Source organism: Brachycentrus maculatus, unplaced genomic scaffold, assembly GCF_059751285.1.
Source record: "Brachycentrus maculatus isolate JH-2025_06_01 unplaced genomic scaffold, ASM5975128v1 h1tg000313l, whole genome shotgun sequence".
Classification (NCBI taxonomy): Eukaryota; Metazoa; Arthropoda; class Insecta; order Trichoptera; family Brachycentridae; genus Brachycentrus; species Brachycentrus maculatus.
The window spans coordinates 33,003-58,804 of NW_028281063.1; the positions used below are offsets into that span (position 1 = coordinate 33,003).

General features: G+C 35.5%; 1 protein-coding gene across 7 annotated transcripts in view; it reads left to right on the plus strand.

The window, feature by feature from the left end:
• CtBP (C-terminal binding protein) overlaps positions 1-25,802 on the plus strand; it is a 74,605-nt gene that overhangs the window by 6,988 nt on the left and 41,815 nt on the right. For 5 of the 7 annotated variants that reach the window (XM_088268133.1, XM_088268135.1, XM_088268132.1 and 2 more), the window contains exon 2: positions 6,790-6,843. The exons of the other annotated variants lie outside the window; for them this stretch is intronic. The gene's annotated coding sequence lies outside the window, so the exon portion shown is untranslated. The remainder of the gene's footprint in view (positions 1-6,789; positions 6,844-25,802) is intronic. 7 annotated transcript variants of the gene reach the window in all.

Sequence of the window (25,802 nt, forward strand, 5' to 3'; positions counted from 1 at the left end):
TATTTTTCTTAATCTGTGATTGTATTAGAATTATGTATTTACATATTTACATACTTGTATTGATTATTAGTAAATATACTTCACTCCGTTTAGTAAAAAGTCAAACATACTTTCACTTTGTCCCAGAATCGAGTAATATATGTGCCTACTCTGTACACGACCACTTTCTTATATCAAAACAATAACACTTACGTATAGGACTTCGGCTATATGTATTACCGTGCGTTTCTGCAATATACCTCTAATTAACTACCTATCATTATTATTTCAACCTTCTCCACTCGTATTTGATGAGTTGTCAGTTCTCATCAATGTAATTTATTAAAAAATATATTTATATCGTTACTTATTATCTGAAGACCTTTGTATATTACACCGGTCTACACGATTTTTGGGTCAGGCTTCTGCATGTGAAATTTTGGTTTCTATGTTACAATGACGCGTGCAAGCATGCTCGTTTACATACATCGATACTAGCATGCTTGTAAACAAACCTGTTCAGACGCCTCTAAGAACACCGCATCCTATACGCGCCGCAGGTGGTAGTATGCTAAAAAAACGAACCATTTTTGAGCATGCTTATGTCTAGCAAAGCACGTACACACGTCCTACTAAGTAGCAATTGCTCAATTGATAGCATGGCTCATTTACTGTGCGATTTGAGGTACAAATATAATGGCTAGATGGCAGAACCCTTGCAGTGTGAAGTTGTGTGCACTCACCTCACTACAGCGATCAAGTACCAAATCGAGAACCATTGCCTGGTTATTAGTATTTCCATGCGGGGGATTCCCATTACGTTATTGCGTTACTAGTTGTCTTATGTTTTTTGAATCTTTAGTTTTGGTGTACCGCGAATTTTACTTTACAATTTTTTTTACAAAATGTTCAGAACCACTGATATAGGTAGACGATATTGTGTATTTTTTTCTTCAAATATATGTTTAATCTACAACATTTTGAGTGTGTCCAAATACACACTCAAAATGTTGTTAATGAATTATCTGGTCAAATTATAAGCCTAAATAATAAAAATGAAAATGGTATTTTCTGGCGTTTCTCATGTGTGTGATTATAATCCAGGATTCGGACCTCACATACTATTATAAGAGTTTCTGCTTAGTAAAAAGCTTCTTTACATCTCACCAATAGATGCCTCTAGTGCAGATCTAGTGATTCAAGAACAAGGTTTCTAAATTGGTTCATATATATAGAACTTCCGAGAATTTGAATAGTAAAGTGTAAAGTGTAAAGTGATCACTTAAAACCAGCCTATGACGGTCGTCAGCCCCGTAAATGCCCAGACTTCCATATTCTTCTTGATCTTTGATGAGATGTCAAAAAATAATATGTTTAATCTGCTTAAATAATATACATAAGAAATTCAAAACAACAGCGACGTCAACGTAAGAATAGCCGATATTACCAAGTTTACTTTGAAAAGTTGCAACTCGTTTAAATGACAACCCTTTGTCTGTCCGCTATCTGCCAGCCGTGGGCAGGACCAGGCTCTGTACGAATCCCCGAGGAGCCGACACAATAGTTCGCTTTCCCATAAATATTCATAACCATCCCCCAACCCTTCACTGTCGGCGCAGGGAACCCCCTTTGTGCGGGATCACCGTCGCGTCGAATGGCTAACGCAAACAGCTCCAGTTTTTTTTTGTAATAACGACCTTGTTGGATTTTTTTCTTCTTGATTGTTCGTTCGTCGAGCAACAACAAAAATCGTCATATCGACATGTTACCGAAAGAAATCGTTGATCGAGCGATATCGAAATACGAATAAGGGCGTTTGTGCATGTCCGGCACTTCAGTTAGCGTGATAAAACGATGATTGGCTTGGATCGGCTTGTCCTTTTGTCCATCTTTCTTCGGATCGGTGCTCTCGATCGGTGCGTGAACACGTTGCGCGTAAATTCAATCACGCTAAACTGTCGTAGTCGCTTTATTTTTCACCGGACTACCGGACGGTAAATTTTCGTGCACTACACTACACGAATCGCCAATGAATTTTTTTTGCTGTTCAACAAACAGTGATGGGTGATTGAATGCCAACGATTTCTTCACGATAATTACGACAATTATTATTATATTTTAGCTATTTGGACGGTATTAAAAATGGGTTGATGACCACTGATATCGGGCATCAGAAAAATCTCAAAAATCTCCTACATAAATCTTAAAAGTAAGCGATAAGAAGTATTATTGGCGTTGAAGATCTTTTTTATTTCAGGAATAAAATTTAATCCGTCTAATATGATAATGGGTAAGTTCACAAAACAAAACGGAAAACTTTCTCGCCAGTCAACTTCATACTTTCGTAGTACGGCCAACTTTCGGGATTACTTTTGTTGGCAGAAATTGTTATAATTTCTTTTGAATAACTTGGTGGTGTTCCCGCTGCGACCCACCCTCCCGCGTAACCAATACCAGCACAATAATAAATTAGAATGATTTATACACCCTCTTTTCTCAGTTTTCCCCAACATAGGTTGGGGGAGTATATATTTTATGACTATTTTAATTAAGGGATATTTTATACGATTTAATCACTATTTTGTGGTGGATTGAGTATATATATTTTTTTAAAGATTAAAAAAAATCGTTATCTTTATGAATATGATTTGTTAAAAAGTATGGCACTTTCTTTGCTTGTAATGTTCGTGACGTTTTATATTGTGATTTCCGTATCATTTATACTTTAAATTAAGCTACCATCACGCCGTTTCCCCGCAGGGGTAGGCAGAAAGGATGGAACGCCACACTCTTCTGTCCTGGCATACACTCCTCGCCTCCTCCACATCCATACTTCTAGTCATACATGCCCTCCGATTACGCAGACATTTGACACCTCAAGATTTTAGGTTCTGATTGGTCTGATCGTGCCAAATCTTTTTCGTATCAATTTTGATACTTATTTAATATCTCCCTGGACAGGTACAAGAAGCGATGGGCTGATCACCTTGCCTTCATGCAATTAACGATCAAGATTACATTTTGTCGCTACGATGCAGTGCCCTATGCACCATTGGGTGCGGATAAGGATCAAAATAAAAATAAATAAATATAAGGCTCCTTATATAGCTAAAAAAAGATCCTCAGTCCATTTAATCTTTACATTAGTTTGAAAATGCCATAACAAGGCGAAACAATTGTCACAGATTATTATTATTTTTTTTTAAGAATAAATTACAATTTAGTAGACTCAAACTCAGTGTTTGATATTAACATTTATATTCCAAATAAAAAATGGCGTTCTAAAAATTTTACGCCAAATCTATAAATTAAAAAAAAATACTAATATTGTTAATATTTTTTTCCCCGCAAATTATATTACGGGTTTATATATATAATATATTATCCAGAAAAATGCCTTATCACTCTTCTTGTGAGGTTTTTTTCACATCGATACGGACTTTACGCAAAGCAGTGCAATCCGCTGCCAACCGGTTACAGTGCACACATGTATCGCACGCGGCCGAAAGTGGATTTTATAAATTATTTACTATCGTTATTACACATACATTATTATTACCTATTACCTAATCTTGTGTGACGACTGTACCTACCTATAGTACGTACGTACTCGCAAATCGGACACAGCAACACACTACGGTGACACTGCATTTTTCCGATTTTGCGTTCTAAACATTGGATAGGATTTTATATTTTACTTAGTAAATACCACTTTTTCTTAAAATCTATTGTTACCCGTGTTTTGATGCATTCTACATCATTTTCAAACACCGTCTGTGAAGCTAAGTCATAAATTTAGAGTTGTGTTCTTGGAACGTTGAAGAATGCATAAATGAGGGATTTTAACTCTTACCACTCTGTAGGCCAGACATTCTGTGGTCAGAGTGGAAAGGGTTAAGAAATAGTGTTATTTACCAAGTAAATAAATACATTTAAAAAATCATGTTTACAGGCGTTTTCCAGTACGTAACAATATACCGAGGTTCGGACCACGCATACAAATAAAGTTTCTGCTAAATAAAAGCTTTCTTAATCCAACAGAGGTGGTTTTTGTGAACTCATATGTATTGTGTCCTGAGATTGATCATATACGAGTATCTAGGAGTTTAAAACATTGAGTAGTGTGGTTGTCAATCATGGATAAATTGGTGAATGTTGCACGTGTGAAGAGTGATCACTTAACCAGCCAATGGCAGGTCGTAAGCCCTATAAATACCCAACTTTCATACTCTTCTTCATCTATGTTGAGGTGTCAAGAATTGTAAATAAATTATCGATTGTAAACACAATTTCACCACCAATTCAGATACAGCATAGCAATATGTTAAATTATGTTTTATATTTTGTCATCATCCGATCCCAGATGCTGTCGTAGGGGGACCACATCGGATTGATGCGGTGTTAATTTGATTATTAATTGTACGCAGGTAATCAGTTCTGCGTCATAATATTATGGGTATTCTTTATCGTTATCTGAAATTGAAACGCAAATGATTACCGTCTTTTTTGTTTTTTATTATCACTCCCTTCCATGCATATTGTATTAATAGATACGATCGCACATTTAAATAAATAAAATATCAGTCGATTCATAAGTGTCTAGTTTAGATTAGTTATTATCAGTAAAAAGTTGACTGTAAATAATGAATAATTGTAATTTCTCACATCATTTGGTGCTAGTTTTTTTTTTAAGATATTATGATGCAGAATTATGTTCTCGCAGCGATTATAAAATATATTACAGGAGTCGGTCACTAAATAAAATTACCATATAATATTGGGTCTCGGTATGATCAACAAAACCTGACAATGTTTTTTTGTTTGTTTTGTAATTAACAGTTGCAAACGAAACTTGAACGCAAAATATCAGTTCGATGCGTCAATATTTTATAAATGTTCGGTTTTGAAAAGAAAAGAGTTATGAGTTTGAAAATATAAAATTTTTCTTTCAATATATATTCTAAAAAAATAAACATATTTCAATATATCGTAGTCGTACAGGAGAAAGTGACCAACTGACAAAACGTAAAATGTTCAGGAGGCCCGTTTAAGTAACTTTTGCTTGGCAAGATAATAAACATCAATGCAGTAAGTCATTTTTAACAAGTCAGTATATTATAGTCCGCCTCCTTAGTGTTATGGTCACCACTCTCGGCTACCGTTCTGGAGATCCCGGGTTCGATTCCCAGGGGTGGGTAGAATAAGTATTTTTCACCCTAATATTTATTCAATATTACCCTGGACTGGTACCTGAAGCGGAGGGCTGATCACCTTTCCTTCGTATAGTAACGATCAAAGATAACACTGCGTTTATATGATGCAGTGCCCTATGCGCCATTGGGGTGCGTATAAGGGTTTAAAGATGGAAAAGAAAAAGATATTATACTTCCAAGTTAAAAATCCTTTGGGATTTTTTTCAGAGCTATATTAAGATATTATAGTAAAACATCAAATAGTCAATTATCATGTTTTTGTAAAAAAAAATGCACTTGGTCACTTTCTGCTGTATGACTACGATATATTAGTGACACGTCAGGCCCATCGCGTGGCCGATCACATAATGAATTGGATGTTTGCAAGTTCTCTCTTAATAAAACAAAAAAAAACTGGATCGCACGCATTATATATGCATTTATTTACACATGAAAAATAATTTATTTACTGAACGGCTAATGCCTTTAACATAATACATATATACAATATCTAATATAAAAATGAAATAATGATGTTATATCATTTCCAGACTATTGTAGTACTATAGGAAATAACAAAACACGAGTCTACTTGTAGTAGCAGCAGCTCAACTTGGAATAATGTAGAACATTAAATCCTGCAGCCGACTCCAATTGCATTCGTCTTTATCTTCACGAGTGCAGTTTGGTGTTGGGTGAATGGGGGGGGGGGCTATGCAGCCACCAATGGAAACATCGAATTTTACCGTTTGTTTTAATTACAAAAATGCACTTTGATCGGCTTCATATCTGCAAACCCTAATCCGCACCCGATGGTGTATAGGGCACTGCATCATATAAACGCAGTGTTATCTTGATCGTTAACACATGAAGGAAAGGCGATCAGCCTTCCGCTTCAGTTACCAGTCCAGGGTAATTCAGAATAAATCGTGGATGTACAGGCAAAAAACGTAAATTCGAAAATAAGCAATTTTGACTTAATGATGCAGTTTTATTAAGTTTTCAACTTTCTATAAAGATGTTTAAAATGTCACATTCGTGTAGTTTTAAAAGTAAATTCAACTTTTAGTTTAGTAGTGGGTATTTTATTCAGGCTAAAAGTTTTAAATGAGAGAGATTATTAAAACAGGGATTTTAGAGTCAATGTTTTTTGTCAGTATACCCACGATATATTAGAGTAAAAAATCACTTATATGTATTTGTCCCCAATAGACAGTACACAATTATAAACAATTCAGTAGACTCAAATGAGTGTTTGATTTATATATTTTAAACATTGATATTAGTTACCACGATACCAAACGAAGTTATAATATCATCATTGTTGAAACCGCCTTGCAAATGAATAATGTTGAAGTTTTGAATGCGATTTATGATATCGCTGCAATAATAGTTAGTCTCTTCTGTACGCTCTAATTTCGTGAGCAGAAGTAAACTCCGCGCAAACACGATGTTTGGGATGACGAAAGTTGGAATGGCTGATAACTTACTCGTGCTCCGCAAAGTACCCTTTGGAACTTACTCGGGTCCCACTCCCTCCCCCCTCTTCCCTCGCCCGACCCTTTCTGACGTACCCACGTAGTAATGAATGACTCATCACATGTGTCTCATCTTGCAGGTGAACGTACTCGGTGGATTGCTGGCAGGCGGAACGATAACTCGATAACTCACGGTATGAATTTTTACTATTTATTACTTACTTATAACCCTTATCCACACCCAATGGTGCATAGGGCACTGCATCGAATCGACGCAGTGTTTTCTTGATCATTAACTTACACGAAGGCAGGGTGATCACTCTTGCGCTTCAGGAACCAGTCCAAGGTAATATTAAATAAATATTACAGTGTAAAATCACTAATATTTATTTTCAACCCCCCTGGGAATCGAACCCGGGACCTCCAGCACGGTATCTAAACACGCTGACCATTACACCACGAAGGCGGATGAATTTTTATTATTTATAGTTTAAGTAATGTCAGTGAATTTTTTGTACCGATGTTACAATAGTGAAATGAGGAAAGATTTTTTTTAAAGATGGGAATTGCATTGATCATTTATCTTACTTATTATGTACAAGGTTTATAGATCTTCAAGTGGATTTTTGTTTCTTCTAATAAGGAAAGTATATAGAGCTGAGATTAGCATTATCGTTAAAATTAAGAAAGGCGTGTTGAGATGGTTTGGACACGTGGAACCAACGAGTGAGGAAAGAACGGTAAAACAAATTATGAAGCTAATTTAGTTAGAAAATGAGCAGAGGAAGACCGATATTAACTTGGCATGATCGGGCATGTCAAATACTTGAAAGCGGTAAATATTATATTATCCGTCTTTTTTTGTAATTACTTACGTTGTTTTTTTTTGTATGTTTGTTTTCAATTGTGACTCGAAGTGACACCAATAATAAAAAGAATGATTCGATAGTCATTAGTATAATACATTGTGACATAATACACGATGCTTCGTGCGCGGGAGATATTGCTCGAAAGGTACGTATATAATAACCTTGTTTTATATTAAAATGTTTTGTTCGTTGGGATAAACATTATTTTGACAATGGCTTGTTTGCGTTAGCGTTCGGCCATTACCAGTAATTATATAATATTATGCGTAACGTAGACGAACATTACTCAACTAATCAACTAACCATCACCCCGCTTTCCGCAGGGATAGCCAGAGAGATTAGAACGCCACACCAATCAGTCTTCGCAAACAACATTTGCCTCTTCCGCATTAATGCATCTCCTCATTCATACCCGCCAATTATACCGACTCCTGACCTGACCAGGCTCAAGTATTTGAAATGCTTGATCATGCCAAGTTTTCCTCGGTCTTCCTCTGCTTCAATTACCAACCACATTCGCCTCGTTAATTTGTTCAACCATTCTTTCTTCACTCATTTGTTTCACATGCCCAAACCGTCTTCAGACGTGTGTTCACACACGTTTCTTAATGTTATCGGTAATGCTCATCTCAGTCACGCGTTCATACCTTATATCAGCATTCGAACATCAATTATCTCAATACACGATATTTTTATTCATTTTGCTTAAGAAGAATATTTACATATTTATTTATTTATTTAAACTTCAAATACAGAAAAGAAATATGTACTTTGGCGGACCTTGCTAAAAAGCAATATCTTCTAACCAACCAAAAAAGACTAGTGATATTCGTCAAAACGTTTAATACCATATACAGCTGTTTGCAATCAGAGGGTACATAGTACTTGAACATTCAAAAAAACATAAATTACAAATTGATGATAATAAGGAAGGCAAAGGAAAAAGAGAGTTTAGGGGTTTGATTCAGACCTGAAGATGGAAGCATAGCTTCCAAAACTAGTTGTCATATTAAAATAATCTCAAGTAATAAATAACAAGTGTTTTTCTTTTACAATTTGTAATATTGCAGTAGGCACTAAAAATAGATATCGCTCATTACGAGGAGTGTCTATTTTTAACCGTCACGATATGCATGGCGGGGCCGCTAACACCGCCGGCGAATGGGTTTCATGATTGATTATTTTTACCGTTTTTTTTTTGTCCCGTGTTCTAAATTGCATTGTCTGAAGTGCGAACCGACCGAAAGTGCTCGCGAGTTTACAAAATCATGCCTACATACGGTATGCATACATATGCATTTAAGAATTACTCTCACATAACACGAATTGCACGTCCCACCAAAGCGCACACATTACGATTAACCTAGCCGGCTCGAACAGAGGGATCCAAATCCGCCATATATAACTTTAACTTTAGTATTTTAAAAGCTAATTTTACCGCACTAACCACACTACTCAAATTCTTGTAACTTATACATACTTATATTTTTATTTTTTTCATTAATTTTTATTTATTTATTGGAAAACCAACAGAATATTTGACAGAAATAACATAATTCAATAAAATAAAATAAAGTATGCCCAGACTTCCATATTCTTCTTCATCTTTGATGAGATGTCAAAAAAAAAAAGTACTAGGACACACTCAAAATATCGTAAACCCAGTTTCTTTATCAGGTCGGCTTGTCTCGACGGTGTAGAAGTAGGCAAACGATCGAATTAACTCTAACCGCTGCATATTTGCAATCTCACAGCATCCCTCTAATTACCGGCGCGGGGTGGGGTGGGTTACTCGCTACTCGCCCCCGATAAAGGGTGAAGTGTATCTTCCCTAATGGCCCTACGTTAACTTCGTGATTTATCTCCCGATCTCTCCGGGATAACGCTGTGTTCTCGCTAACGGCTACTTCAGAATGATACCGCGAGAGTAGCCGCGCCCTTTACCATCGTCGTTACACCGTTATTATAATAAAATCCCCTTACGTTATAATTGAGTGTATACAGCTTGTGTTGTAATATTAATTGATCGGAATTGGCGCTTTATTAGAAATGCAAACATACTAACTAACTAATGATTACGCCGCCTTTCCGCAGGGGTAGGCAGAGAGGATGGAACGTCACATCACTGTCTTTGCAAACATCCTTCGTTTCTTCCACGTTCATCCATCTCATACATATCCGCCGATCATTCCGACTCCTGGCCTGACCACTTTCATATAATAAAATAATAAATGTGTAGTTTTTTTCCACTTTAATTTTATAACCGGGTTTCGTCGTAACCGACATCATCAGACTGGTCTGATGATGTCGGTTACGAGGAAACCCGGTTATAAAACTCATGTGGAAAAAAACTACATATTTGTTATTTTATTCCATAAAATGCAGTTCCACTAAGAAACGTCAGTACAAAACTTATAGCCATTTTCAAGTATTTGACATACTTGATCGTGCCAAGTTACCTTGGTCTTTCTTTGCTTCTTTTTCCAACTTCATTCCCCTCATAAATTTATTTTTCCGTCCTTTTTTCACTCATTCGTTCCACTAATGCCTTTTTTCAGCCTTACATTATTTCCTTGTTTCACCATTCGAACGTCTATCATACATCGATTTCTGTTATTAATAATAAGGTTTAATTTCCCATCAACAACTGTCTTAACTAAGTTGTAAAACAACTTCCGAATCAAAAGTAATTATTTTATGTGAGTAATAAATATCATCTGCAACTTAAAAATCTTTATGTTTGCTAAGCAAAAGTAAAGAATCTGTGTTTATTTGTTGTTTCGCAACTGAGCTTTGGGAGCAGTCGTTGTTCGCGGCTCTTCTCTGCAAAGTTGGGTATAATTACTCATATTTAGTTACCGCACTACGAAACTTTCCCCGAACGGAGTTCATCCCGTGTTGTCTGTTCTGCTGTGCTGTATTACTTCCTACGCCATACGTACTGTATGGCATTACATATATGCTACACGGTGTACCGACGTGAGCAAAAGCACTAGACCAATTCGAACTTACACTTACGCAATTCATTATATGTATCGCAAAAAAAACACACGTCACTGTTTTACACTACAGTATGAATTCCGTTACCAAATATTCGTGTATTTTAACTAACTAAATAACCATCACGCCGCTTCACTGCAAGGATAGGCGGAGAGAATAGAACTCCACACCAATTTGTCTCTGCGAATAATTTTCACCTCTTCCACACTCATACATCTTCTCATACATAAACGCCGATTATTTCGACTACTGACCTGCCCGCTTTCAAGTATTTGAAATACTTGGATCATGCCATACCAATAAGCTGTTTAAATTTAAATTGTCCTAAAAAAGTCCTGGTTAAGTGATCTTGTCTTCGTATAATTGGCGATCAAGTTAACACCTCGTCTATCCGATATGGTGCCATTCGCACCAACTTAGTCCGATAGGGTTCGAAGAAGAAGAAATATATTTCAATGATGTAATTTTTACTTTAGGTATTTATTGTTTCGGTATTCACTTCGTTGTAAGACATGATGAAATTATAAAAGAAAAATACTTGTGTTTTACCACTTAACACTTGTTTGTTTACATTTAGACCTGAAGATGGAAGCATAGATTCCGAAACTGGTCATAAAATAAACTCAAGTGGTAAAAAAACAAGTGTTTTTCTTTTATAATGTAATTTTTATACTCAAATGTATATTTCGGTTGTGAGTAAACATATGTAAAAGAAATATCAAAAAGTTTTATTACCAAGAACAGCTTTTCATCAATCGGAAAAAGTTTGGCCACGCGAAGTAAGTTCACTTTCGAAGTAGTCGTAAAGTTGATGCATTCCTCGCATCTCGGGTCGGGTCGGTCGACCAATCTGATCTAACTAAATTCGTCGCCTTTACATAGAATACCATTTCATACAATGCAATACGTGAACACAATACACACTTTTAATTGGATTTTACCATCTGTAAACAGCATTCTCTGTATGCACGCAGCTCCGAGTGTTATCGTGTGTATGCGAATTGCATTCACCACTGAAATAATGCGTTTGTTGCGTATAATAATAATACCTACTCCTGCCAGTATTATGTACGAATAATCAGATATTCATAAACTTTATTGTTATGTATTTATAATAATAAAAATTAATTAAACATGGGAACAAATGATACCGATTTACTGACTGCTTCAGGCGGATGTGACACGTGAAAATTCGTTGAATAAACCTTTTCCTTTTTATCATCCAAAAGTTACGCGTGATCCGAAGGGGAGTACCAATAGACCCCAGTTTATATTTGTATGGAAATCGTAGTACACAGCTCGCAGCAAGAAAATAACTAGCCGCCAACTGAGTCATAAGGACATGTTCGTACAAACGCGCCGTCATGCGGCGACTGAGTGCGGTTAGCGGGACACTTGATGAAACGGAAGCAGAGTAGTTTAGTTGTCTCGCTCTCTCGTTATGACAGTACCACATTTATTAGAGAAAAAAATAAGTAACATGTCGCTAGCAGACAAAACAATCATGTGCCGATATATAAGTACGTAGATCTCGCGGTACCGAGTAATTGTGCTTTCTATCAAAAACAATATTTTAAAACGTTTAACGATTTGAAATTATAAAAATAAAATAAGGGAAAATTTTCCTTATTATTATTTTTACGATTACAAAAAATATGGATTAAGTAGCTCATATAATACTAAAGTTATCGAATTAAAATTAATATATGGGAGGATTTCAACCCCCTCGTTAGATCCGGCTATATTAATTCGTCTCATATATGTATTATATAGATACCCATTTTTCAATGTATCCGTTTTGCTCGCAATTTGTGAACTACAATCATAAACAAATACTCGCTAATTGTGTTCGTTATCGAAATAAATATTATCAGAGCTTTTACCACGACCCACGTGTGTGTTACCGGCTTAGGGTACATATAGATACGCTTATTATGAACATGCTTAAGATGAGCATACTCTCTGTCTCTAGCTCAGTGGTTCTGAACCTTTTTGATGTTAGGGAGCATTTTTGATCATCTGGAAAATTCGCGGTACACCAAAAATAAAGACTTATTTCTTCCGCATCATTTTCGAATACCGTATGTAAAAACGATGCATGAAACACGTGTCACAATAGATTTGAAAGAAATAGACGTATTTACTAAGTAACTTGAATTAAAAAAGGGCTAGATTTAACCACAAAGTGACTGCGGAATCAATTAATGAAACTTTTACATTGTATATTAAATTTATTCAATGTATGTAGGTAGGTAGGTACGCACTAATGTGTATAGGCAACTAGCCGTAACTCAAGTTGCGGCTGTTTGGCGTAACACGGCTCAAAGCATTCTTATAACTGGCCTCTATCATATACAATCACAGATTTTGCTCTATCTCTTTCCTTCACCGAGATATTCATTATCCAAAATTATATTAATTTGATACATGTTTTGGCAAAAAGCGTAATTTTTAGTTAACTATAAACTTGTTTTTCTCAAAACTACTGTTTTTAACTTGCGGCTATTTGCCTTTTCACATTAGCGCAGGTACTATATTTTCAAAATTTACTGTTCATTCGCTTATTCTAGGGTTGAAATTTACGATCGCGTACAAAATGTTGTTTCATCCATCCCTGGAATACTGTCCCGCGGATGCAGCTTGGGCCGATGGGGTAGCCGGCTCGCTGTGCGATTAGTACCCGGCGCGGGAGGGTTATGAGTTCTCGGCCGCGTGCGGCGATTTTTTGTGCCGCGATAGCAGCTGTCGGGACGGTTGGATTGCCCGTTTCCCCTTGACTCCCGGATTTGCCACATTCGCATCGCGCCACGTGTAAAATATATCGCATTTGTCCGCTTTTATGTAAATATTTTTTTCTCAACACTGTCGGCCGCTACGCTAGATTGATAAAAAAGTAAGTTTCATAAATGTTATATATTAAGGTACAACATTTTGAGTGTGTCCAAATACTTGTTCATAAAATCTGGATTATCTCCAATTACAGGAGTTATTTTCATATTATTTTTTGACATCTCATCAAAGATGAAGAAGAATATGGAAGTCTGGGCATTTACGGGGCTGACGACCGTCATCGGCTGGTGTCTCTAGTGAAGTTCTAGTGATTCAAGAACAAGGTTTCTAAATTGGTTCATATATATAGAACTTCCAAGAATTTGAGTAGTGTGGTGTTCAAAAATGGGTAGAATCGGTGAATGTTACACGTGTGTAAAGTGATCACTTAAACCAGCCGATGACGGTCGTCAGCCCCGTAAATGCCCAGACTTCCATATTCTTCTTCATCTTTGATGAGATGTCAAAAAATAATATATATTAAGGTGGTGAGAGATGATTTGCGTAAGGAATGTCTCTCTGCCTTCCCCTGCGGGGAAGCGGCGTGATGGTTAGTTAGTTAGTTAGTTTTGTTTAACACGCCACTGAGGTGTTTAAATCGATATAAAATGACAATGATTATCTACGATTGGATTCTTCTCCATCAGACGGTGTTTGGTTAATATTAACAGAGCGAAACCTCCCTTCAGTCAAGTATGTATTACTCATCCTACCGATCTCGCCTCACTCGGTTAGTCGAACTAAACAGTCTCCTGAATTAAATATTACCCCCCGAGAGGGTGGCTCGTCATATGTGGGCTTTCCCACGACGCATCCCCTATCTATACCTAACGTACATATTTAATAAATTATTAATTTGTGTGGTAGCCAACAGCTTTTACCGGCTATTCATTTGCTGTAATGGTTTATCGCTTGTCTAGTTTCATCGGTAAACTATGATAAACGTTTTTTTTAATGGATCAGCTAACATTATTGATGAAGCTTAAAACTACAAATATGTTTCCATTGTTGCTTATATTGTGTCGAGTTGTGGTCCCGTGGTTAGTGTCGCAGTCTCTTGGGTCAGAGTTTCTCGGTTCGAACCCACTTTACCTCAATTTGATATCTATTCTTAATAATGAGCTACTTAGGTTCACAGAAATAGTATGAAATTTAAGTATTTTTGTAAATAATACAAACGCGAAATTTTCTCCTTTAAAAAAATAATTAAAATCAAATACTGATTTTTAGGGTCTACTCAGTTGTATATTTTATTAAAAAAAAAACACGAAAAAAAATCGCGAGCATTGTTTTGTCATGTTAGGGCATTATCAAAATAGTGTAACAGTAGTCTGTCTCTGTATTTTGGTAATGCCCTAACAAGGCGAAATGAATTAATTTTTTATATTAATTAATTTTTTAGTATTTCGAATTAAAGTTTTATAAAAATTAAGTATACAACTTAATAGACTCAAAATCAGCGTTTGATTTTAATATTGAAATTACAAATTATAGAGTACTGTAAATTAAACGCCAAGTCAATAAATAATGTTAGCATTGATAGATATCAAGCTATATTTTGTATTTCGATATGGAAGTATTGGCAAAGTGACTGCCGAATCAAATAATGAATTTACCTGTAACAAGTATGAATCGATTCAATCTTCCTACCGCCGTTTTCATAAGTTTCCGATGGCGTTGTGGAGTGTCGATGTATATTTATTAATATACCTCCCTACAAATGTCCGATTTCCCATACACTTTATGGGAAAGAGACTATGGCATAGCGTTATATCCGCGATTCCGTTCCTTCCATTAGCATCTGCCCATTTAGTATTCTCGTATTTACGGTTACGGAGACACGCGACCGCCATTTGGGCGAATTAATAAACAACTATTGTTTGATTTATGGTTGGCCTAATCTATTTTGTAGGCTGTAAATACATACCAAAGTTCTATACTCATTAAACGATAATTATTACGTATTCTGTTCCCTTCATTTATATTAATTCATATGGATATAATTAAACATGTGACGAGCCTAATACAAAATATGCCAATACATTTTCAATCAATTTCCTACTGGGTGATTATGAAGGAAAAAATATATTACCGGTGACTTTTAAGATTATTTTTTTGTGTTAAACCGTGTATTCAAATATCCTCCTACTAACTTTTCAACCATCCTAAGGGCGTTTGTTCACTACACGGAATTTTACCGTCCGGCACGTCAGTAAGCGTAAAAACGACGATTGGCTTGTGCTTTTGTCCATCTTTTTTCGGATCGCGCTAAACTGTCGTAGCTGCTTTCATTTTTCAAAACCGGACTGCCGGACGGTCAAATTCCGGGTAGTGGACAATCGCCCTTACACGAGCCTTCATCAGGGTTTTTACTTTAGTTTGTTTGCATGTTTAGCCTCGTAATGCTGTTTAATGTTATACTTTTTCAAGATAGAAACAGAATCATTGCATGTTGGCTTTGTTTTAAATTCCACGAAAAAAATAGTTTAAAGTTCATCTGTCTTAAAAACTTCTCATTTCTTCTATTACTCTTCTTTTCTTTGGTCCAACGTCTTTACTACCTGACGCCATTATGGGTCTTGAAATTGCCAGGATAGTGAAATACTCCCTTATATGGGATATTTTACGAACTACGCACGATGGAATGTTCTTTTGGTGGTTTTGTGTACACTAAAGGAAAAAAAGTGTGATTTGCTCCGCGGGCCCTAAGAAGACACCCGGCGGGCCGCGGGTTGGTCACCCTTGACCTACATCCTAAGGACGAGGAGACCTAACCCCAACAGTCTACAAAGATGATAAGTTGTAATGGAGCCAGAAAGCAGACTGTATTTAAAGAGAAAAACGCAGTATTTAAGTATATGTTTTATCGATTACTTTTTAGTGGTTGGATATTATAATTATAAAAAATCTTTATGTTCAAGACGATCACAATATTCTCTCAAAATACCGTTTTCTTGTTACAATAATGTCTTTATCATCACCCGTTTATTCTTGCCCGTCACAGTTTGAAGAATTGTATCCACGCGTTATTTTCGACAGCATCCCATTCCGAGAAACGCTATTCACACAATCGACTCTAAATATCTCGCCGATAAACTGTGCAATCCGGTATTTGTGTGTGATTACTATTAGGCTTAGAAAGCGTAACGAATCGCCACACACACGATTTGTTGTTACGTATGTACTTTCTTACGTGCCCGTAATTTGGAAGATGTTGAAGTGTGAAGTTACTCTCGAGTAGGCACCCTTTTCACAAGGTTTTTAGTGTGTCGAAATACATACTTTGCTCACTGCTTTCAAAAAAATCATAAATCAAAAAACTTGATTTTTCAGGAGAACGTTTATAAAGTTTAAAAATATAATACAATGTATCAAAAACAAATATCAAGCCACTTATTGAACTTTTTACTGTGCAACATATCTTTTTAGGTAAAACCTGAAAGTTTTTTCTCCATTTGAAAATATTTAGCATATTTAAAAAAATAATTAAACAATACCTTTTCTTCAAAATGCAAGAACGACATTTTCTGCCCTGTAGCGGGTAAATATTAAGTTTAAAATATTCATCTTTTGCTGGGATATAGTACATTTTCTAGGCATTCCGAAAACATGCACAACTGAAAATTGACGATTTTTCATTTATGACGTTCTTGAAAGGAGTGAGCGACTTGTTCACTTGGGAGTTATTTTTATATTTTAACATCTCAACATGGATGCAGAAGAATATGAAAGTCTGGGTATTTGCAGGGCTTATGTCCTATCATAGGCTGGTTAAGTTATCATTTTACACACGTATAACATTCATAGCGGAGGTCTGATCACCTTTCCTTCATGTGTGAACGATCAAGATAACACTGCGTTTATATGATGCAATGCCCTATGCACCATCGGGTGCGGATAAGGGTTTAAAAAAACCATTCATAATTCTACCCATGATTAATAAAAGCTTTCTCAATCCAACCATAGATGGCTGTTGTGAACTCAATGATGAAGCGTCATGGGATTGATGATAAATGTATGTTTAGTTCCAAAAAATTGAATATTGTGGTTGTCAATCATGAGTAGAATGGCAAATGTTACAAGTGTGTAAAGTGATCACTTTACCAGTCTAGACAGGTCATTAATAAATACCCAGACTTCTATATTCTTCTTCATCTATGTTAAGATGTTCAAATATAAAAATAACTCCTTTTGTGGAGAAACCCAGATTTGTAAACAAGTATTTGAACAGACTTAAAATGTTTTAAATCGATAAAAGTTAGAAATTATTTGCACAAAAGCCAACTATCGATTTAAAAACATAATATGCATAGAGAAAATGCAAAAAAATATAACTACTCTAAATTTCTATTCCTTTTAAATTATGTTAAACGTAACGAAACAGTCTGCGTTTACATTGATATCACACGGGATACAAAACGACTATAATTTACGACTGTTAAAATTGTATGACGGTAGGATGCAGGGCTTCAGTATCGGCCTATTATTTTTTGTGAGCAGTTTTCTTTGCAAGGTCGAATTTGAACAGGATTTTTGAATACGGGTACTGATCTGCGGACAGCTGTTTTAGAATTGTAAGGACACAACTGTGAATACCATATATGGGGTGGATTCATCCTTTAGGTCAAGCGTGTTTTATTACTTCATACCCGGTGCGAGCTTCCCGTTAAATCTATCCCTTCCCTTCATTGTTATTTTAGCTTACCTCTGAACGTTTATCTCTTACATCTTTCCTTTTATGTGCTCCTGGTAGATTTATAAAGATAACGATTATAATACATACAATTATAAACGCAGAGTATTTGAAAATTGGTATCAATAGTAATCATCTTTTCATTATTAATGCAATATCCGTTGGTTGAGAGAATTTTTGACAGTTTTGTTTTGGCATTGTGCCTCCTACAAATAATTAAAAGATAATTATACATATAATTTATTTTATTTTTATTTAACATTGTTACATATTTTGTAATTTAATGCATTTGCTAGACATTTATACTTTTAACATATCTTATTATTAGTTACGCAGTTCTCTCCAATAAAGAGACAGCTTTTATGCTTGGAGAGGGATTTACACCCATTGTTTATACTTATGAATGATAAAACAGTTTCTGTTACAGGTTAATCCAAGGTTAATTATAATTAAGGTAAATTTGTTTTTGACAAATGAGATTCCAAATAAACTAATAATGTTGTATGACTAGACCCCGCTCAGAACGTGCTATATGTTCCAATGAGTTCCACAGCTAAAAAAGACATGAAAATATGTCGTTTCGATTTCCTACGATTGTATTCCTACGATCATTTGATAAACAGTAAAAATCGTTCACCAGAATAAGTTAGCAAGTTTAATCGTTAAATTAATAATTAATTGGTATCAATAAATTTATATTTTAAACTGATACGTTAATGGATTTCACTTGGTAAATACCGCTATTTCTCAAAATCTACTGTGACACGTGTTTCGCTGCATTCAGCATTTTCAAACATCGCATCATCAAACACATGTCACAAAAGATTTTAAGAAATAGTGGTATTTACAAAATGAAATTAAAATAAAAACGGATGAATATTACCACAAAGTAATGCCAAATTTCATTTTTACCTATTAATTACCACATTTTCTTAAATTCTTTTGTGACACGTGTTTCGACGCTCCCGCAATATTTTCAAGCACCGTATGTCATATTAAGTCCAAACCATATTTTAGAATTGTGTTTTTGGACGTTGAAAATTTTAAGAAAAAGTAATAACTAAACAAAATTTTAATTAAAAATGGATAGATTTTACCACGAAGCGTCTGCCGAATAATGAAAAAATGTCGGCAGATTCTTCGGGAAATCCCAAATATAACGCATTCGATTCACAGCACAATCAGTCAGCCTTTATCTCGGCCGTGCGTACGTTTATATTGATTGGATCCACACAGATAAGAATGAGCGCGCTCTCATACAATGCACGGCACAGTCCACTCGGGCCCATTATAATGACATGCACCAATGCCGCGCGGTCACACGTCATCTGCGTCATGTCTGCGATCCTGATCCCTCGACACCGTCCGTATCTTGGTACATGCATACATACATGTGTCGCCTACTTTCAAAATCCGCCAGATCCATGTAAGTCGATTTTACAAAAAATGCAAAATTCTCCGTGTAACATTTATGTTTCAAAGATTTGTCTTTAGGTAAAATATTATGAAATAGATAATTTAACATTTTTTCTGGATTTTTTCAGTATTTAAAAAAAAAACACGAGTCAAACCGATAATGACGTCATCCTAAAGTTTGACCTATCCCCGCTCTGTGATTGGCCGATATGGGTCAGAAGGCAAGTTCCATGAAAATAGCGGAATTTGAAATACAATCCTATTTTTAAGTATTTTTTAGCAAGGTTTTCAAGTAAGTATATAAATATTTTAAACAATAAAACCCACAATTGGCTTTCCGATAGAGTTTTCATTTTAAAATGTTATAAAATTGGATCTGGCGGATTTTGAAAGTAGGCGACAGACATATCCACTAATTATAGGAGTTTGTTACGAAATCCACTTTGAACTTAGTTGCTGAGAGGAACTGAGAACTGAACTAAAGCTATCTATCGTACGGTCGCTAGATTTGCGTATTGTGTATATTACATACATTTTACGTAACTTGCTATCTTCCATTTCTAGTCGTATCTCCTCCATAAATTATCTCCGTGCCAGATATAACTGCCGACTGCTAAATGTGTAATACAATCTTGATTACTCGCTTACTAATGTAATAACTGTTTTAATGGTGGCGAGTTTGTCTTACATATTGTTGACCATTTATTTTACAAAAAAAAATAGTTTATAACTGCTCATTGAGATTTTTGTCTACCAGTTTCAAAACGTATCTGTCTCTTCGTCAGGACAAAACATCAGCATGTAAACAATGCAACACGTCACTACTACCATAGTGTAATGTTTGAAAATGAAATGTATTAACAATTATATTTTCAAATGTTTTCAAACAATTTTTTTTTCTTTTCCATAAATATTTCTTATGAACTTCAAGCATTTTTTATATTTTCTGAAGAAATTCAAATCTCCAAACGGAGTACCAATCTTTTTTCCATCGTACACATAATTACAATTTTTAAAAAATGTACCTTCACTGAATTTTTCCATGGCGAATGGATATTTTCCAATACGTATTTATATAACTACATGAAATAAAATTGTTTTTGATATGCAATCAAATACGATATGGCCGAATGATGTATTTCATATCTACCCACCTACATTATCCATTTATTACTAAATACTTATTTTATACTTAGTTTCGTTATTTAATGACTTTATGGAAAATGGAAGCAGGTTGCATTGCATACTATTCAAAGTTCTTTTAACCAAAAGAGGTATGTCTTATGTTATAAATTAATCTGAATGCAGTCAAAATGCGATTTCGACGAATGTTTTTTTTCTTCTTTTTTTTAAAAATATATAATGTTTGATTTTTAATAAATTTGTGAATCGATGGCTAGAGAGTCAAACTGCTCCTCTTACAGCTTGATTTTTCAGGAGATCGTTTTTAAAGTTTAAAAATATAATAAAATGTATTAAAAATAAATATCAAGCCACTTTTTGAACTTTTTACTGTGCAACAGATCTTTTTAGGTAAAACCTGAATGTTTTTCTCCATTTGAAAAATATTTAGTATATTTAAAAAAATTAAAAAATACATTTTCTTCAAAAAACAACACTTTCTACCCTGTAGCGTGTATATATTAAGCTAAAAATATGCCGCTTTTGCTGAGATATAGTACATTTTCTGGGCATTCCGAAAACAAGCACATCGTAGTCATACAGGAGAAAGTGACCAAGTGCATTGTTTTACAAAAACCTGATCATTGACTATTTGATATCTTACTAGCTTAAAATTGCCCTGAAAAAATCCCAAATGATTTTAAACTTGGAATTATAAATGTTAAAACTTGGTAAAAATTACTAACTGCATTGATGTTTATTTTCTTGCCAAACAAAAGTGACTTAAATGGCCCTCCCAAACATTTTACGTTTTGGTAGTTGGTCACTTTCTCCTGTACGACTACGACATCTGAAAATTGACGATTTTTGATATATGACGTTGTTGAAAGGAGTGAGCGATGTGTGCCAACCAAATACCTACTTCATAAATGCATTGTAAAAATATAACACGTGCCGATGATTTTAATGTTTCTTTGTTATTTTCCTATTATTCTTTTGTGAGCAAAATTTCCATGATTATTACAGCGGAGAGTGGAATATCTAGCAGACAGATGGCAGCGCGCAGACGTGCTCTCTTTGTCTTCCGTTCCACGCTCCACCGGTCACTTCCTTCCTCGACCGCAGCAAAAGTATCACTCCAATAAAATTCCGTCACGCTTAGGCGGGATTCGAACCCGCGCCGTTGCGTGCGTTTGATTTTCTCTTATCCACGCTGCTTCGATCTTGAGAGTGTCGCAATATGTATGGAAAATATTTTCAACGTTAGGTGTGGCGTACGCGTCAGGCGCGTATATTGAACGTTTCTTTTTTGGTCGGAATACGCGCTACACGCGTTGTACTGATGACAATGAGTCAAATGGCTTAAAAGTATCTTTGCATAATTCAAAGTATACGCTTTCAGTATATTGACATAATATTTTATTTTAGTGTCCACCTCCGTGGTGTAATGGTTAGCGTGTTTTCATGCCGTTCTGGGGGTCGCGATTCGATTCCCAGGGGGGGGGGTGAAATTAAAGATATGTGATTTTATGCTTTAATATTTAATATTACCCTGAGCGCAGGAGTGATCACCTTGCCTTCATATAAGTAACGATCAAGACAACACTGAGTCAATACGATGCAGTGCCCTATGCACCATTGCGGTGCGGATAAGGGTTAGAAGAAAAAGTGTAATGAATAAAACTCAAAACAAAACAAAGAATCATGTTTGAATGTATAATTTGCGAGTGTAAAGTCAGCTTTAGTCCCCTTGACGACACTCGTGGTTATACTCGCTTGTCCAAAGTGAGTATAAATATGAGCCACGCGTGAATGCTACACACAAAGAGAACATATTTTAAAAAATTCATACTTTTTCGTATTTTAAATATAGTTTTGGCGTTTTTAAAATATGCTATTTTGTCAGCATCTCGTGATTGTTCGCGATACATTGAACGTGTTAATATCGCATATAATAACGATTTTCGGTCAATCGAATTCGACTTTCACTTCGGAGCGACAGTGGAAGGGCGTGAGATTTCTCCGCTTTCGGAATGCACGAATTTTTATATTTGCAAAAAAATATTCTTCTCGCTTTTTTTTACGTCTAACTTTTTTAGGTTGCTTTTTATAGCATAGCTTAAGATAATATGGTATGATGTCCCCTGCTGAAATCTAGTTAGTATTTAGCCAATACTCTGGATTGAGCACCATTCTCTGCTTTAACTTTTCAGAATATTAAAAAATAGCTTCCGTGTAAGTGGACATTGATTTTAACTTCCGCTTTTTATAATTTATATAGTAAATCGAGTTATGTTAAATTCATGACATTTTGAGTGTGTCCAAATACTTCACAAATCTGGGTTTTTTATTCCATTTTATTTAGCTTATTTTGACTCACTCGGAGTGATTTTTTTTGGCATCTCAACTAAGAAGAATATGGATGTCTGGGTATTTGCGTGGCTTACGACCAGTCATAGGCTGGTTTAGTAATCACTTTAGACACGTGTAACATTCAGGTATGTCAAATACTTGAAAGTGGTCAGATAATGAGTCGAAATAATCGGCAGGTATGTGTGATGAGGAAGAGGCGAAGAAAGTTTGCAAAGACAGAGTGGTGTGGCGTTCTATTTTTTCTGCCTACTTCTATGGAGAAGCGGCGTGATAGTTTGTTGACATTCATCATTCTATCCATGACTACCACACTACTCTAATCATAAGTATATGATCAACCTCATAGCGTTCTCATGGCGATTGAGTTCACATCAGTCATCTGTGATTGGATTAAGAAAGCTTTTATGTATTTAGCAGAGACCTTTTTATTTGTATGTAAGATTATTTTAACCCGTATAATTTTACATATTGGAAAACGCCTGAAAAACTTGATTAGAAATTTTTATGCAGCTTATTTATGATTTATTATACCGTTCATTTTATTCACAACATTTTGAGTGTGTCCAAATACAGATGTGTGAAGTATTTGGACACACTTACAATATTGTTTTTAAAAAAATGTTATCAACAACAGAATAGACTGAATTACATTTGCCCATAAAAAGTTTTGTCAAATTTGGAAGAATTGACAGCAGTGGGTATGTAGTATGTTTATATGTAAGGGTTGTAAACTTTGCAGCGAGCTGGTGGGCTCAGTCGTAATTTTATTCCTAACTGGAGTGCTCGCGTTCTGTGAACTAAACTTATTTTTATTTCCAAACAAAATGTATTAAGGTATTAACTTTTGTCATTTGATCATATTGTTAAGTGTCATTAAATAATATCTCAATGCATATGATGATTTTTTAGTCTAATATTTATTTAATATGACCCTGGACTGGTACCTGAAGCGGAAGATCACCTTTCCTTCGTGTATTTAACGATCAAGATAACAATGCTTCTATACGATGCAGTGCCCTATGCACCATTGGGGTGCGGATAAGGGTTAGAAGAATGGTATTATATATTTTTTTATTGAATGTTTTTCGCAGATACTTTGTAGCACATTTTATAAACTTTATAAAATAAATCTAGAACTTAGTTGCCAACCACTCAAAAAAATATTTATACATTGGTACTTTTCTTCTGTTTATCTTCTTTTTCATGGTGTAGGCCATGTGGCCTGTTTTTTAGGGATTAACCTCCTGCGATATCAATTCCTTATTGTCAATCCATGTCTTTGGTGGTCTGCTCGGAAGTCGTCTACCTTGGGTGTGGCCCATTCTCCTCGCACGCGTATACCATTGTCTCTGTTGCCTTCTTCACCTAACGACATCTTCGATCTCGTAGATTCTTGCCTGACATGCTCCTAAGAGTCCTCATTTCGCTCACTCCTTTCAACAACGTCATATATCAAAAATCGTCAATTTTCAGATGTGCATATTTTCGGAATGCCCATAAAAGGTACTTCCATATATCCCAGCAAAAGCGGCATATTTTTAACTTAATATTTACCCGCTACAGGGCAGACAGTGTTGTTTTTGCATTTTGAAGAAAAGATATTGTTTCATTATTTTTTTAAAATAAACTAAATATTTTTCAAATGGTGAAAAAACTATGAAGTTTTACCTAAAAATATCTGTTGCACAGTAAAAAGTTCAATAAGTGGCTTGATATTTTTAAATACATTTATTATATTCTTAAACTTTAAAAACGATCTCCTGAAAAATCAAGTTTTTTTTTATATATGACGTTGTTAAAAGGAGTGAGCGATTTCTGACACCCTTTTTTAAGGTGTCCCAACTTGATATGAAACATGTATCATTTTCCACTTTTTATGAAAGATGGAAGTCTGAACATCCCTGGGTTTACGTCCTGGCATTTGGCTGGCTTAAGCGATCACTTTATACATTTGTGTAACGTTCACCATTCTGCCCATTATTGAACATCCATATTGCATTAATTCTTGCAACCTGTATATCGTAGTCATACAGAAGAAAGTAACCAAGTGCATTGTTTTTTTTTTACAAAAAACGTGATCATTGATTGTTTGATATCTTACTAGCTTAATATTGCCCTGAAAAAAATCCCAAAGGATTTTAAACTTGGAAGTATAATATATTGACTTGTTAAAAATGACAAACTGCATTGATGATTATTTTCTTTACAAGCAAAAGTGACCAAGTTACAGTTGGACATTTTTGCTTGTTGTAACAATTTTCAACGCCATGAAGTTCTGTATGAAACATTTGACATTTAAATGTTTCTAGAGAAACAAAGTGACGAAATTCGAAGTCAAATGGCCAGTAGATGTAAATTATTGATGAAAATGTTTTGTTAGTTGGTCACTTTCTCCTGTACGACTACGTTATATGCAATGGGTCGCGCACGGGTTTTATATATTTTTAATTTTGCCACCGATCTTCGTGTTGGGGTTTCCCCCTTATAGAGTTTATCAGTAATAATAACTAAGTTTTCATCACTAGCTCATCTAGAAATTTCGGACTCTGTATGCTTGTTGGTTACGGAAATGCGTCGCACCGCCGACTTTGCGTCGAACCGATGCGCTCGCCGCTCGCAGGTGACAGGTCATCCGGCGGTCAGTCGCGTCGTCGTCTATTCCGAAACCAGTTTGCACTAAACGCGCCATTGTTCTCTTCTTTTTGCGCCGGTCTATATTTAGCTAGCCGCGGCCGGCCGAGGGAGGAAGCGGTGAGCGGTCGCGGCGTCGGCGGGCCTATTTCTGGTCGGATAGTGCAGCGGCGCTCCCTTTTGCCAACTATTCGCGCGCTCCATTGACTTAAAACGTGAT